Below are 15542 nucleotides of genomic sequence, written 5' to 3'. Positions count from 1 at the left end.
AACTTGGAATAGGTTTTAACTGTTCTTGGTGCTATCAGCGTGTCGCGCCGGTCATCATCCTAAAGGGGTCCCAGCCATGACTCTCAAGGGGCCCTGAGCTGCACTAAGGTGCCTGGGGTGTTAACTATTAAGGTGCAGTACATTTTTGAGACTCCCTCTTTGCCCAAATCACCCATTAACAGCTTAGCATCTAGTGGACTGAACTCGGGGGCTAAGTCATTTTGAGAGAGGAGTGACTGAAGTGCATGTCTTGGCTGGAGTTATTTATAAAATTGTGTATGAGACAAGGTATGTGTTGTTTGAAGTTCCTGATATGAGCACATATGGGTCCCTGACCAGACAACCCCAAGCTGTGAGATTGCAAAAACCCTGCGTAGCCGCCACTTCTCCCAACCATGTCCCATGCCAAAGAGGTGTTTGCTGCATGAGTTTGGTATCCCAGTGGGTGTGCCGTAAAGCAGCCCCCCACGCCAGCACGCATAGTTAAGCCGCTGAGGGTGTAGAGTAAGGAATAGGGGAACCATACAGCTTAGACAGAGTTTGGGGGAATCCCACTAGGGTTAACTTCAGGCAGTAGGAAGAATCTGACCATTCCCCATTAAACCAGCCATGGATAATTAGTAGATGATCAATTGGGAGTTCTTCGCAGCCTGTTCTGGGGTGGATGTTGTGTCTGGGTGGTTGGAGTTGACAGTGTTGTTCCACTGGTTTTCTCATATTTTTATTGGGTTTCTGCACGTGGAGCTGAGGGGCATGGTGCCAGTGTTGGTAGGTCCTGAGATGGTGTTGTAAGTGCTGTAGTGGTCAGTCCAGGTAAGCTGTGGGATGTTGTTGTACTTGACTCTTTCGCTGAAAGCGAAATGGTGTCGAGCGCGTCTTGCATTATGAGTTGGGTCTGTGACAAGTTGCTTGAGTTCGATGTTGCTCATGCTTTTCAGGAGGTCGGTTGAGTTAATGACCCTGGGATCATCGAGGTGGAAGTTAAGATTGCCCAGGAAGATATAGTGCTCAGAGTCTCTGGGGACCAGGGTGATGGGGTCGGGGATGACACTGCAGAAGGTGGGTGTGGTTCTCGTAGTCTATATGTGAGGGTGTCTTTGATGGCGCTTTTTCCATCTGTGTGAAGTTTGAAGTTGAGATGCTCCATTATCTGGCCGAGTTGTCTGAGAAGGTTGCACAGCGGATGGTATCCTTGTAGATTATGGCAATTACATTGCTTATTTGTTTGTTTGTTGCTTCGGTCCCGGTGTGTTCTCTTGTAGCCTTCGGGGTGGTGATGGCGATGGCCTGCGCGGGGGAGGGTTCAGCAAGGTCTCTATGATGAAGATGACTTCCGGGTGAGGAATGAGATCATGTCCCAGATCTCCCGGGCATGTTTCTGGAGTGATCATGTATTGAGTAGAATGCACTGTAGTTGTGCCGTGAATCATGGGATGATGATTTTCCATGAACCCCGAGGACATTCAAGGAAGAGGGGGAGACGGATACAGAAACAACAGTGGTGCAATCCTCTACAGAATGACCAGGAATCATGCCTGAATCCTCCAAAATGGAGTGACAAAATCAATTCCACTTACTGTCTCCAGGCTTGTGTTGTCCATTGAGATTGCACCCGAAAGAGTGGAAGGTCATAGTTCATCCCTTTGCTTCAGTTTGCAGAAAGGCATCCACTTGAACTGCCTCTGGGTATGGGTTCCAGTTGAGGAACATGAGTACTTGAGCCTGGAGGTGAAAAGGTCTCCCTGTGGAATCGCATCTGCTTGTGAGCTCCTTAAAGACCTGTAGTTGAAACTGCCAATAAATGCAGTTCCTCTGGAATCTAGAGTTCCAATCCACCACTGAGTTGACTTTGCCTATGAGGTGCGCAGCCTTGACAGTGATTCCCTTTACCAGACTGCAGTGCCAGAAGTCTTTGGCCATGTCCGCAAGTCTCTTGGTCCTGCTTCTGCCAGGCCACTGATGTACACAACAACGGAGATGTTCTTTATCCACAGCCATATTTCACCTGATCTTTAAAAAATCTATACATTGCGAATGATCCTGCAGGCAGATCTAAGTAGTTGATGTGGAGCCCCAACATGTCCTTTGGCCAATGTCCTCCACTGGAAAGTTCTCCTTATTGGCTGACCTCAGATTCTATATTTATTTATTCCGGAGCCAACCAAAAGATTGCAGGGTTATTCCACACCACTGTGTGGTCCAGCCACCAGTAAGTTTCCATCCTGGCTTCCCGGGAAAGTGGAATCTTGTCCAATAAAGACAGCTACTTCTGGAGGTGTCAAACTTTTTAAGAACTACAGGGCCAGATAATGCAGCAAACTCAGAAAAGATATCTTGAATGTAAGAAGCCAGGAGATCTAACACCTTAGCTAGCGATCATAGTGAAACCATGCTCACTAAAAGGATTTGCTTGAGCTCTTTTCTAATTATTGTAATTTAATGTGGGAGAAGCTGAAGAAAATCTTCCTCCACATCCATTAAGAAACCATGAATTCCATTCTCCTCTTGGGCAGGAGGTCCGACTTCTCCTTGTCTACAAGAAAGGCCAGACCTTCTAGGAGTATCATAGCTAGTAGCACCTGATGTATCAGAGGGTTCTTTTCTTGTGCCGTGAAGATAATGCTGGCCAGATATACGTCTGGATCGATTCAGAGACGGTACGCCGATTCACTCAGGCATCGTGCTAACTAATACGGCGGATCCGAGACGGGCGCCTTAAGCACTGCTTGATTCAGTGCCCCCGTACATATCTCGGATTCCTTGATCCAGGTGAACCGGACCATCCAATAGGCTGCATAAACCTCCAACGACTAGTGGACTTGCCGGTCGCACAGTTCCAAGCACGCCCTAACCAGACAACCCTGTCCTGATGACGATCCGAACTTAGAAGGATCGAAACGCCGTCGACCAAACAGCTTAATCCACAGGCGTACTCCTCTATTGTGGCTCAACCTTTAATTGAAAAAATACTGTATATAGTGATACCACATTGTCATTCACCTTGGAGCCACTCACTGTAAATAATTTGCACTTTGTCACAGTGCGCCGTTCTTGCTGTTCACCCTTCCACTTGCGTCGCTATTCTCACCACAATCACTTCTGCACCGAGTACTATTTGGTTGTCCCTAATTAACTTTGCAGTGCTGTTTCTTAACTGTACATGTTCCGACCTTGAATTTTTTGAATATAAAGATGAATAACTATCTTTTCCTGAAATTATTGTTTTTCTCCTTCTGTCTATTCGAGTAATGCTGTATGCATGCTTAATTAATTGCCTACACATCCTTACCTACCAGGATATTGTTTCTTTATGCAGATATATTACAGGCCCAAAACCTCAGACATGTACCAGGGGATGTATGACGTTACAACGCATACTTTTACAACGCCTACCTTTACAACGCGGTTTTTACCACGCATACCATTACAACGCATAGCGCTTTGGGGTGCTGGATAGTGAATAGTTTAATTTACTATTCCAACTCCAGTCCCCGTGGATAGTAGGGAAGGTTATTGGATAGTAAATTAACCTATTCCCTATCCTATAGCGCCCCCCAGAGCAATGCGTTGTAATAGTTTGCGCTGTAAAAGTTGCGTTGTAATGGTAGGTCGTTGTAAAAGTTTCATTGTAAAGGTTGTATACCGCCACAGGCAATGGCTGGCTTGATGAGTTTACCAGAAGGTAGAAGACAATCCAAAAAAGAGTGCCTTGAACTGAGACACCTGGTTTCTCCAAATGAACTGTCTGTGTAGATGAAAAATGGGAAGAGAATTGCAGGCATCCTTCAGGTCCAGCCATTTTTATCTAACCATTTTGCCTGAACAGGCCCATTAGTAGTAGGATGCCCTCCATCTTGAAATGCCTGTGCACCAGCCAACTAGTGAATTCACTCAAATTGATGATGATCCTGAAGCCCTTCCCTTTCTTTTTTAACCAGATTTGTAAGTACAGAATTAACTCTTTGCCCTCCAAACTCTGACCCCCTTGATCTATCACGTACTCCAAGGACATCTATACTGAACCTCTGCACTGTGATGTATTATGTGCTCCAAGAAAATCTATCCTGAACCTCTGCACTGCTTGAAGCACCCATGTATTCCGAGAATATTTCTTTCAACTTTTCTAGACAGGTAACTATTCTGCCCCCAGCCTTATTATGGAACAAGTATGGAATCTCACCTGTAAGACTAGTATATCCTTCTATGCTGCCCCTTTGGAAGCGACCTCTTCCAGACTTTGCTCTAGAGGGAAAGAAGATGGTGTAGTTCTACTGCTCCTGCCAACCATCCCCTCTATCAGGCTAACCCCTGCCGGGACTCTGCAGTTGTCCATGGCCAGACAAGTGCCCCATGCCTCATCCAGCGGATCCAACACCTCTGTGGTAAAACCACTTTCTTCAGCAAAGGCACTACATTATCCAGCACTCTGAATGTTTGGAGGAGCTATGACAAGTCACACACAAATATGCCCACAAACTAAGTTGCTCAATGCGTCCAATGAAGTTTACGAAGTTCTCCAAGTTTTGTGTCAACCCTTAACAAGATTGACCGTCTGTGTTCAGCTGATAAAGACCAGTTCACATTGCCAATGCTACTAATGGCTCACTGGGAATAGCCTGAAAGGATCTTAATGTCAACCTGCCTTTTTGGCAGCCTCAGTCAATGCCATAATCTTAACTAATGGTCCTGCAATTTGTCCTGGAATGTGCACTGGTACCTATCAGTACCTGCTCACAGTTTTTGGTTAATTTCCCCAGGAAAGTCACCATGTTTGCATCAAGGTCTGGGTGGTGGCCTCCTTGCCCTAAATGGATGATCTTGGCTACTCAGCTCTCAAATTGTTCTTTACTTCCCTGTCCTGTGATTGTCCCCGTCTTCTTGGGGTCAGCTACCACTCTCCCAAACGGGGTGTCTGACGTCCTCAAGATTGAATAACCCATACACCAGATTGCGGTCTTTTGCTAGATCTCATTTGATCTCCCCCATACATACCAATAGTCTTGATTCAGGCGGGAGGCTCCCGATTTTTAACACCCAAATGGCTTTATCTTACCCTTCACCTGGTGAATCGTGTAGGAGTATCCGTGTCTCATTGATCTCTATCCTAATGATGATTTCCCCAGGGCTGGAAGTGAGCTGGGTCTCACCGGGTCTGAGCACCGGCAGTTTTTTTAAAGGAGGTCTCGAAACGAGTCTCTATTGGGCTCTGTTTTGTGCCCTGGCACAGGCAGTGCGTTTTTTCCCAGACTGCAGTGGCAGCAGGTACATCATATGCGTGTGCTCACACTGCTCACCAGTGGAGAAGTTATGGCATGACGTCATGCCAGGTAAGCATTGTAGGGGAAGGAAAATTCTTTAAAGAGATTCATTTTCTCTCTGGTTTACCCTTCTTTTTTTGAAACTCAGGTGCAGCAACATTGTCGTGGTGTCACCAGGGCTTTAATTGGAAGCTTTTTCAATTTTATATACAAGCCATAGTTGGTGTTTATTTATCGTATGCAACTAACAACCATTGACAAAGCCCCCATTCTTCGTCGAAGCCGCAGGAGCTTCCAGGTATACTAAAGAAAGGAGGACTTCTGTGGAGACCCGTGGCTGTCCTATTTGAGGGAAATCAGGGCTTTAAGTGGGATGAAAAAACTAGACGGGCTCTCAAAGGGGCGTGGCCAAAGTAATTAAGGGCGTGGTTAAAAACACCACCAAAAATGTGTGCTTAGCATAGTGTGCCGCCGACTTGTATTTTGCTGTTTCTGTCATTGCATCCAGATATATGATACAAGTAACATCATAGCTACAACAAGTTAGGACTATTTGCTTAAAGCAAATAGTCCTAACTTGTTAAAGCAAATAGTCCTAACTTGTTGTAGCTATGATGTTACTTGTATCATATATCTGGATGCAATGACAGAAACAGCAAAATACAAGTCGGCGGCACACTATGCTGAGCACACATTTTTGGTGGTGTTTTTAACTACGCCCTTAATTACTTTGGCCACGCCCCTTTGAGAGCCCGTCTAGTTTTTTCATCCCACTTAACCACTTGGCTGCTAAGGGGTATGTGCGAGGTCCATTCACTTTCCATTGAAATCAATGGAAAGTCCATGACGAGTTACCCTTGTCATTAGCGCTGAAGTGGTTTTAAAGCCCTGATTTCCCTCAAATAGGACAGCCACGGGTCTCCACAGAAGTCCTCCTTTCTTTAGTATACCTGGAAGCTCCTGCGGCTTCGACGAAGAATGGGGGTGGGCTCCTTGAGGGGCGTGAGAGGCAGCAGGGGCCAGGGTTGCTGCGAGGCTGAAGGAACGCTCCCGAGTCGTGCGCAACGACTTTGTGTATAATTAAAGCAGTTAAAGATATAGCATAAAACCAGCCTTCATTATGCACAGCAACACGAACAGCATAGGAAAAGGACTTATCTCTGCAGGAAAGAGCAACGACTGGGAGGAACTTGTTTTTGGGGTTTGAAATTGCTGCTCACTTATTGTGTTGTGTATTTCGTCAAACATATGCCAATTGGTTATAATGTAGTTTGTGATAACATTGACCGAAGTGCTCTTTGGGCAAAGAGAGTTCATTACAATATTATTCCCCCGCACGGACACTGAATTCACGTTACATCAGGCTCTCTACAAATGCACAGTTCTTTTTCATCGACCAGGATACCAAAGCGAAAACAAACAAACAGCTTTTTTTTCCAAACAAAGAAACCCTGGGAGCCCCGCTTGCATTTCCTGAGCAGCACAGTGCACAGTGCAGTGCCCACAACTGACTCTGCAAGAGATAGACCGGACTCTTCCGCTTCCGGGGCGTGACGCACGGAGTGAAGGCGGAAGTGGGCGTCAGGTGGTGTCATGGAGCGGCCATGATGGTCACAGCCGCACCCTCAGTCCAGAGCAGGAAGGCGAGGAGGGGCTCCCCGCTTTCTTGTCCTGGACTGAGGGTGCGGCTGCGACCCCCAGCTTTAACTTCATACACAACTCTCCGCCGCTCGAGGCCCCGAGCCTTCCAGAAAGTAAGAAGCTCCTTTCATTATTAAAAAAAAAGAGAGAGCGCCTTGCCCGGGGGGCGCCGCGACCCCTGTCCTTTGGAGGAGGCATAAAAGTACAGGTATGTCCGGAGGCAGCAGCAAGAGCAACCTGCCCCCGCCCGAGGTACAGGGCCCCCTCCTACATTACCCATCACTTCTCTGCAGCCCCCGCCCGAGGCACGGGTTCCCCTCCTACATAACCCATCACTTCTCTGCAGCCTCCGTCCGAAGCACAGGCCCCCCCTCCTACATTACCCATCACTTCTCTGCAGCCCCCGCCCGAAGCACGGGTTCCCCTCCTACATAACCCATCACTTCTCTGCAGCCCCCGCCCGAGGCACGGGTTCCCCTCCTACATAACCCATCACTTCTCTGCAGCCCCCGCCCGAGGCACGGGTTCCCCTCCTACATTACCCATCACTTCTCTGCAGCCCCCGCCCGAGGCACAAGGTCCCCTCCTACATTACCCATCACTTCTCTGCAGCCCCCGCCCGAGGCACAGGTTCCCCTCCTACATAACCCATCACTTCTCTGCAGCCCCCGCCCGAGGCACGGGTTCCCCTCCTACATTACCCATCACTTCTCTGCAGCCCCCGCCCGAGGCACAAGGTTCCCTCCTACATTACCCATCACTTCTCTGCAGCCTCCGTCCGAAGCACATGGCCCCCTCCTACATTACCCATCACTTCTCTGCAGCCCCCGCCCGAGGCACGGGTTCCCCTCCTACATAACCCATCACTTCTCTGCAGCCCCCGCCCGAGGCACGGGTTCCCCTCCTACATAACCCATCACTTCTCTGCAGCCCCCGCCCGAGGCACGGGTTCCCCTCCTACATTACCCATCACTTCTCTGCAGCCCCCGCCCGAGGCACGGGTTCCCCTCCTACATAACCCATCACTTCTCTGCAGCCTCCGTCCGAAGCACAGGGCCCCCTCCTACATAACCCTTCACTTCTCTGCAGCCCCCGCCCGAGGCACGGGTTCCCCGCCTACATAACCCATCACTTCTCTGCAGCCCCCGCCCGAGGCACGGGTTCCCCTCCTACATTACCCATCACTTCTCTGCAGCCCCCGCCCGAGGCACGGGTTCCCCTCCTACATAACCCATCACTTCTCTGCAGCCCCCGCCCGAGGCACGGGTTCCCCTCCTACATTACCCATCACTTCTCTGCAGCCCCCGCCCGAGGCACGGGTTCCCCTCCTACATAACCCATCACTTCTCTGCAGCCTCCGTCCGAAGCACAGGGCCCCCTCCTACATTACCCATCACTTCTCTGCAGCCCCCGCCCGAGGCACGGGTTCCCCTCCTACATAACCCATCACTTCTCTGCAGCCCCCGCCCGAGGCACGGGTTCCCCTCCTACATTACCCATCACTTCTCTGCAGCCCCCGCCCGAGGCACGGGTTCCCCTCCTACATTACCCATCACTTCTCTGCAGCCTCCGTCCGAAGCACAGGGCCCCCTCCTACATTACCCATCACTTCTCTGCAGCCCCCGCCCGAGGCACAGGGACCCCTCCTACATTACCCATCACTTCTCTGCAGCCCCCGCCCGAGGCACGGGTTCCCCTCCTACATAACCCATCACTTCTCTGCAGCCCCCGCCCGAGGCACGGGTTCCCCTCCTACATTACCCATCACTTCTCTGCAGCCCCCGCCCGAGGCACAGGGTCCCCTCCTACATTACCCATCACTTCTCTGCAGCCCCCGCCCGAGGCACAGGGACCCCTCCTACATTACCCATCACTTCTCTGCAGCCCCCGCCCGAGGCACAGGGTCCCCTCCTACATTACCCATCACTTATTTATTTATTTATGCATTTTTATATAGCGCGGACTTTACCCGAAGGTGTCAGAGCGCTTCACAAAAGGAACAGAAATGAAACATAATGAGAAACATTACAAAAAAACAGATTACAAAAGCATACATTACGTTACATAAGGTAATAGTGACATTTGTGAGCAAACAAAATACATGAGGTGGTCAAAATTGTGAGCAGCCAAAAATACATGAGGTAGTAAAAAGTGCACAGGAGGAAAAAGTGACAAGTGTGCAGGTATAAGAGAAAACAAAGTATCATTTGAGGTATAATACTGCAAAAGGTGCTAGACACTTCTCTGCAGCCCCCGCCCGAGGCACAGGTTCCCCTCCTACATTACCCATCACTTCTCTACAGCCCACGCCCGAGGCACAGGGTCTCCTCCTACATTACCCATCACTTCTCTACAGCCCACGCCCGAGGCACAGGGTCTCCTCCTACATTACCCATCACCTTTCTGCAGCCCCCGCCCGAGGCACAGGGTCTCCTCCTACATTACCCATCACTTCTCTGCAGCCTCCGTCCAAAGCACAGGGTCGCCACCCTGCATTACCCATCACTTCTCTGCAGCTCTGCCCGAGCCACAGGGCCCCCTCCTACATTACCCATCACTTCCCTGCAGCCCGTCCGAGGCATAGGGTCCCCATCCTGCATTACCCATCACTTCGCTGCAGCCCCTGCCTGAGGCACAGGGCCCCCTCCTGCATTACCAATCACCTTTCTGCAGCCCCCGCCCGAGGCACAGGGCCCCCTCCTGCATTACCAATCACTTCTCTGCAGCCCCGCCCGAGGCACAGGATCCCCTCCATTATCCATCACTTCTCTGCAGCCTGCATCCGAGGCACAGGATCCCCTCCTCCATTACCCATCACTTCTCTGCAGCCCCTCCCCGAGGCACAGGGTCCCCTCGTACATTACCCATCACTTCTCTGCAGCCCCCATTCGAGGCACAGGGTCCCCACCCTGCATTACCCATCACTTATCTGTAGCCCCTGCCTGAGACACAGGGTCCCCTCCTTCATCAACCTTCAATTCTCTGCAGCCCCTGTCCGAGGCACAGGATCCCCTCTTTCATTACCCATCACTTCTCTTCAGCCCCCGTCCGAGGCACTGGGTGCCCTCCTACATTACCCATCACTTCTCTGCAGCCTCCGTCCGAAGCACAGGGCCCCCTCCTGCATTACCAATCACTTCTCTGCAGCCCCCGTCCAAGGCACAGGGTCCCCTCCTTCATTAACCATCACTTCTCTGCAGCCCGCGTCCGAGGCACTGGATCCCCTCCTTCATTACCCATCACTTCTCTGCAGCCCTTCCTCGAGGCACAGGGTCCCCTCGTACATTACCCATCACTTCTCTGCAGCCCCCATTCTAGGCACAGGGTCCCCACCCTGCCTTACCCATCACTTCTCTGCAGCCCCTGCCTGAGGCACAGGATCCCCTCCTTCATTACCCATCACTTCTCTTCAGCCCCCATCCGAAGCACAGAGTCCCCTCCTTAATTACCCATCACTTCTCTGCAGCCCCCGTCCAAGGCACTGGGTGCCCTCCTACATTACCCATCACTTCTCTGCAGCCTCCGTCCGAAGCACAGGGTCGCCACCCTGCATTACCCATCACTTCTCTGCAGCCCCCGCCTGAGGCACAGGGTACCCCTCCTACATTACCCAGGGTCCACTTCCGCATTACCCATCACTTCTCTGCATCCCCAGGGTCCCCTCATACATTACCCATCACTTCTCTGCAGCCCCCGTCCGAGGCACAGGGTCCTCACCCTGCATTACCCATCACTTCTCTGCAGCCCATGCCTGAGGTACAGGGTCCCCATCTGCATTAACCAGGGTCCCCTCCCGCATTACCCATCATTTCTCTGCAGCCCCAGGGTCCCTTCGTACATTACCCATCACTTCTCTGCAGCCCCCGTCCGAGGCACAGGGTCCCCACCCTGCATTACCCATCACTTCCCTGCAGCCCCGGCCTGAGACACAGGGTCCCCTCCTGCATTACCAATCACTTCTCTGCAGCCCCCACCCGAGGCACAGGGTCCCCTCCTTCATTATCCATCACTTGTCTGCAGCCCCCGTCCGAGGCACAGGGTCCCCACCCTGCATTACCCATCACTTCTCTGCAGCCCATGCCTGAGACACAGGGTCCCCTCCTGCATTACCAATCACTTCTCTGCAGCCCCCACCCGAGGCACAGGGTCCCCTCCTTCATTATCCATCACTTGTCTGCAGCCCCCGTCCGAGGCACAGGGTCCCCACCCTGCATTACCCATCACTTCTCTGCAGCCCATGCCTGAGGCACAGGGTCCCCTCCCGCATTACCCATCACTTCTCTGCAGCCCCAGGGTCCCTTCGTACATTACCCATCACTTCTCTGCAGCCCCCGTCCGAGGCACAGGGTCCCCACCCTGCATTACCCATCACTTCCCTGCAGCCCCTGCCTGAGGCACAGGGTCCCCTCCTTCATTAACCATCACTTCTCTGCAGCCTGCGTCTGAGGCACAGGACCTCCTCCTTCATTATCCATCTCTTCTCTGCAGCCTGCGTCTGAGGCACAGGATCCCCTCTATTACCCATCACTTCTCTGCAGCCCTTGCCCGAGGCACAGGGTCCCCTCGTACATTACCTATCACTTCTCTGCAGCCCCCGCCCGAGGCACAGGGTCCCCTCGTACATTACCTATCACTTCTCTGCAGCCCCCGTCCGTGGAACAGGATCCCCACCCTGCATTACCCATCATTCTCTGCAGCCCCTGCCTGAGGCACAGGGTCCCCTCCTTCATTACCCAAAACTTCTCTGCAGCCCCCGCCTGAGGCACAGGGTCCCCTCCTTCATTACCTACCGCTTCTCTGCAGCCCCCACCAGAGGCACAGACCCCTCCTACATTACCCATCACTTCTCTGCAGCCCCCGCCCGAGGCACAGGGCCCCCGCCTACATTACCCATCACTTCTCTGCAGCCCCCGCCCGAGGCACAGGGACCCCTCCTACATTACCCATCACTTCTATGCAGCCCCCGCCCGAGGCACGGGTTCCCCTCCTACATAACCCATCACTTCTCTGCAGCCCCCACCCGAGGCACAGGGTCCCCTCCTTCATTATCCATCACTTGTCTGCAGCCCCCGTCCGAGGCACAGGGTCCCCACCCTGCATTACCCATCACTTCTCTGCAGCCCATGCCTGAGGCACAGGGTCCCCTCCTGCATTAACCAGGGTCCCCTCCCGCATTACCCATCACTTCTCTGCAGCCCCAGGGTCCCTTCGTACATTACCCATCACTTCTCTGCAGCCCCCGTCCGAGGCACAGGGTCCCCACCCTGCATTACCCATCACTTCCCTGCAGCCCCTGCCTGAGGCACAGGGTCCCCTCCTTCATTAACCATCACTTCTCTGCAGCCCCCGTCCAAGGCGCAGGGTCCCCTCCTTCATTAACCATCACTTCTCTGCAGCCTGCGTCCGAGGCACAGGACCTCCTCCTTCATTATCCATCTCTTCTCTGCAGCCTGCGTCTGAGGCACAGGATCCCCTCTATTACACATCACTTCTCTGCAGCCCTTGCCCGAGGCACAGGGTCCCCTCGTACATTACCTATCACTTCTCTGCAGCCCCCGCCCGAGGCACAGGGTCCCCTCGTACATTACCTATCACTTCTCTGCAGCCCCCGTCCGTGGAACAGGATCCCCACCCTGCATTACCCATCATTCTCTGCAGCCCCTGCCTGAGGCACAGGGTCCCCTCCTTCATTACCCAAAACTTCTCTGCAGCCCCCGCCTGAGGCACAGGGTCCCCTCCTTCATTACCTACCGCTTCTCTGCAGCCCCCACCAGAGGCACAGACCCCTCCTACATTACCCATCACTTCTCTGCAGCCCGAGACACAGGGTCCTCTCCTTCATTACCCGTCACTTCTCTGCAGCCCCTGCCCGAGGCACAGGGTTCCCTCCTACATTACTGTTAGAAATGGGATTTCTGTTTGGCTAAGGATTGCGCCAAAGCCAGGCAGAAACCACCACTCTAGTCAGGGCAAGGGAGTTACACGCCAAGATAACCCCTGCTCACCCCCTTGGCAGCTTGGCACGAGCAGTCAGGCTTATCCCAGGTGCTGTGTGTAAAGCGTTTGCGCAACACACTCACACAGCAGCAACACACTAGGCACACCACAAAAAGGAACTCCACACAAGGTTATATAAAAATAGCCTTTGTATTACCATAAACACATTAGGTCATAATCACACAGATACACTGTGCCTACTGGCACTGGGCAATATTTACAAGGGATTATTTACACATGACAGGGCCACGTGGGCCACTGTCAGAATCAGCACTTAGTGGAAATAGTAGATGTAGCACGTAGAATAACTGTAGCATAAAATAACAATTGTAGGACACAACCAGTAACCACTGGTAAAAGGTATGTACACACTACGCAATACCACCATAGGCATTGATCACACAGATAAACAAACTCACTAGCATAAACTATACTAGGCAAAACACCCTCCTAAACATGAAAACACAGTTAGAGTTCTAAAACTGGTATAAAGGCATTGCACGCCATAATCACATTAGGCAATTATCAGCATAAACACAATAGGCAGTCACCGTGCGCAGAATCACTTCAGATACTGACCCCAGGCCAACTGGCCTTCCGTGGGGCTCAAACGCCCTTTGTTCAACAGTGTCAGGGCAGGCTGCGCACGCAGCCAAAAGAAGAGTGCGCAGAAGAACAGGCCTAAATGTAGCAGCTGGCACTAAGTGCTGCGCAGCTGTGTAGGCCAAAGTAGGGGCAAAGGAGTGCGTCTCGCTCCTAGATTCAGAAGCAGGTCCCCTAAAAAATTAAGTACCTAAACGGTGCACCTGCCCACTACTTGCTGGGCAGCTGTGAATCACTCAAATATGGCAGGGGCTCTCAGTGGCCCTGGAGAGGAATGCACCAGACGTTGGAGCCTTCTAGGCTCTAGAAATAAACAGGGTAGAGCAAGCAGGGGCTCTAAATCACATATGTCCCAAGTCCACAGTAGCGCTTTAAACAAATAAGGCCCGGGTAGAGCCACGCAGGCTCTTTGAACAAAATGTGCCCCAGTCTTGGAGTCCAGAGGCTCTGAAACAAATATGTCCCCCAAGCTCTGTGGGGCAACACACGGGGCGAAATCACGGGCCCCTCGGGCCCTATCCAAACACTTCCCTTTCGATGCGGAGAACTCTGCAGCGCTGTCTGGCCAACGTACCAGCATAGAGCCTGCGGGGCTCCCAACGTCTCTCCAGGCTACCGGGGCGTGCGCGGGACTTCCTGTTTCACCGCAGACCCCGCCCACGTCCCGGACAAGAATGCCTGACTTCCAAAATATACTTAGAGTAATCCAGAACTTCGCAGAAGACGCCCTCCGCTGGAAGTCATTACCTTTGACGGTGCTAGCATCGCAGCTACCTGAGTATCCCCCTCTGGAGGGCCTGTGGTATATAAATAAATAATACCGGATCTATTTTTGAATGAATGAATGAATAACAGATAGCTCAATAAAATAAGAGTCAAGATTCGAGGTAGTAGGAGTTTCTGCAGGTTTATTACAGCATAAGGACAGGATCAGGACAACCTGCATAGGATGACCCAGCAGCTGCTGGGGCTTGGTCTGGGATGAGCGCGCTAACTTTTAATAACAATACATTGACTTATATACATAGCGCAAACACATAGCATTACATTGCAGTAGGCGTAACAGTGGGTGGAGCAGAAGGCGTGACGCGTAGCAGTCGCGTAAGATAACAGTAAAGGTAGGTGTAACTGGGCGTGTACATAGACATGTGATGCAAACGTAACAGAATATGTCATGAATGGGCGGAAACATAGGAGGGGGCTACCTAAGGAGCCGGGACCTCTAACCTGATGGTGCGCGAAAACTGGCAATGACGTATTACTAGGAGAAGCTGGGGGCTACGAACTCTGTGCTAGGAGCAGAGACTAGAGTCTGGAGGGTCGGAGCGACATGTACCTAAACCCTATCTGGTATCTAATGTTTTAGGGAACATGTTGATATAAACTAGAAGTCATGAGGGGAAAAGCTAACTTGATTCTAAGACTGGACCATGCATTATTCTACATGTAGTGCGTGATGAAGAATATTAAATGACCATTAATACAGTATTTCTCTAACATGGAGCCGAATAGGCTAGACAATGACGGAAACTATTGATGCAGTTCAGTAGCTTAGGAATGCAGAAGGAGGACTGAACTGATAGCTGGAACTATAACATACTTTTGGCAGACTTAGAGGCAGAGCCAGGCTGCACCGGGCACTGCGAGGCAGGAAGTAAGTGAAGGGTCGAGGATACAGGTGGGGGCTGTATCGCTCCTCAGCGAGGCTTCCAGGAGACAGGAGCTGAATCTGATGTCCGGGCCCTTTTGAGGCCTAGAAACGGGGACTTTATAATGGAATAACGTGCACACTGGGAAACGTGGCAACATTACTTTACATAGGCCTGATATTCGTAGTATTCACGAGGACTGGAAAATGTCATACCAGAGGTGGACACAACTATAATTGCGTCATTAATCGGACATGGGGAATAACATATGCATATTGGTCATGCACACATAACATATGATGGATGAGGCGTAGGGACACAGAACATGGCAAAATTTACTTTTCCACATTCCCTCCTTGTCACTACGTTTCCATCAGGAAACATCAATTTTCAT

At 51.5% G+C, this 15542-nt stretch overlaps 2 protein-coding genes across 5 annotated transcripts in view; one reads left to right on the top strand and one right to left on the bottom strand.

Annotated features, from left to right (window-relative positions):
- The window catches only part of LOC144805937 (NACHT, LRR and PYD domains-containing protein 3-like), a 509894-nt gene that overhangs the window by 367040 nt on the left and 127312 nt on the right, over positions 1-15542 (bottom strand). The gene's annotated exons all lie outside the window — the stretch shown is intronic.
- The window catches only part of LOC144805963 (uncharacterized), a 132260-nt gene continuing 123608 nt past the window's right edge, over positions 6891-15542 (top strand). For 2 of the 4 annotated variants that reach the window (XM_078672429.1, XM_078672440.1), the window contains exon 1: positions 6919-7107. The gene's annotated coding sequence lies outside the window, so the exon portion shown is untranslated. Of the gene's footprint in view, positions 7108-15542 lie in introns of all 4 variants that reach the window. The other 2 variants (XM_078672447.1, XM_078672435.1) reach the window with 2 other exon arrangements.

The sequence above is a fragment of the Lissotriton helveticus genome, chromosome 1_2 (assembly GCF_964261635.1).
Source record: "Lissotriton helveticus chromosome 1_2, aLisHel1.1, whole genome shotgun sequence".
NCBI classification, from domain to species: Eukaryota; Metazoa; Chordata; class Amphibia; order Caudata; family Salamandridae; genus Lissotriton; species Lissotriton helveticus.
Note: the sequence above shows the minus strand (reverse complement) of the source record. Positions and strands in the feature narration are given on the sequence as shown.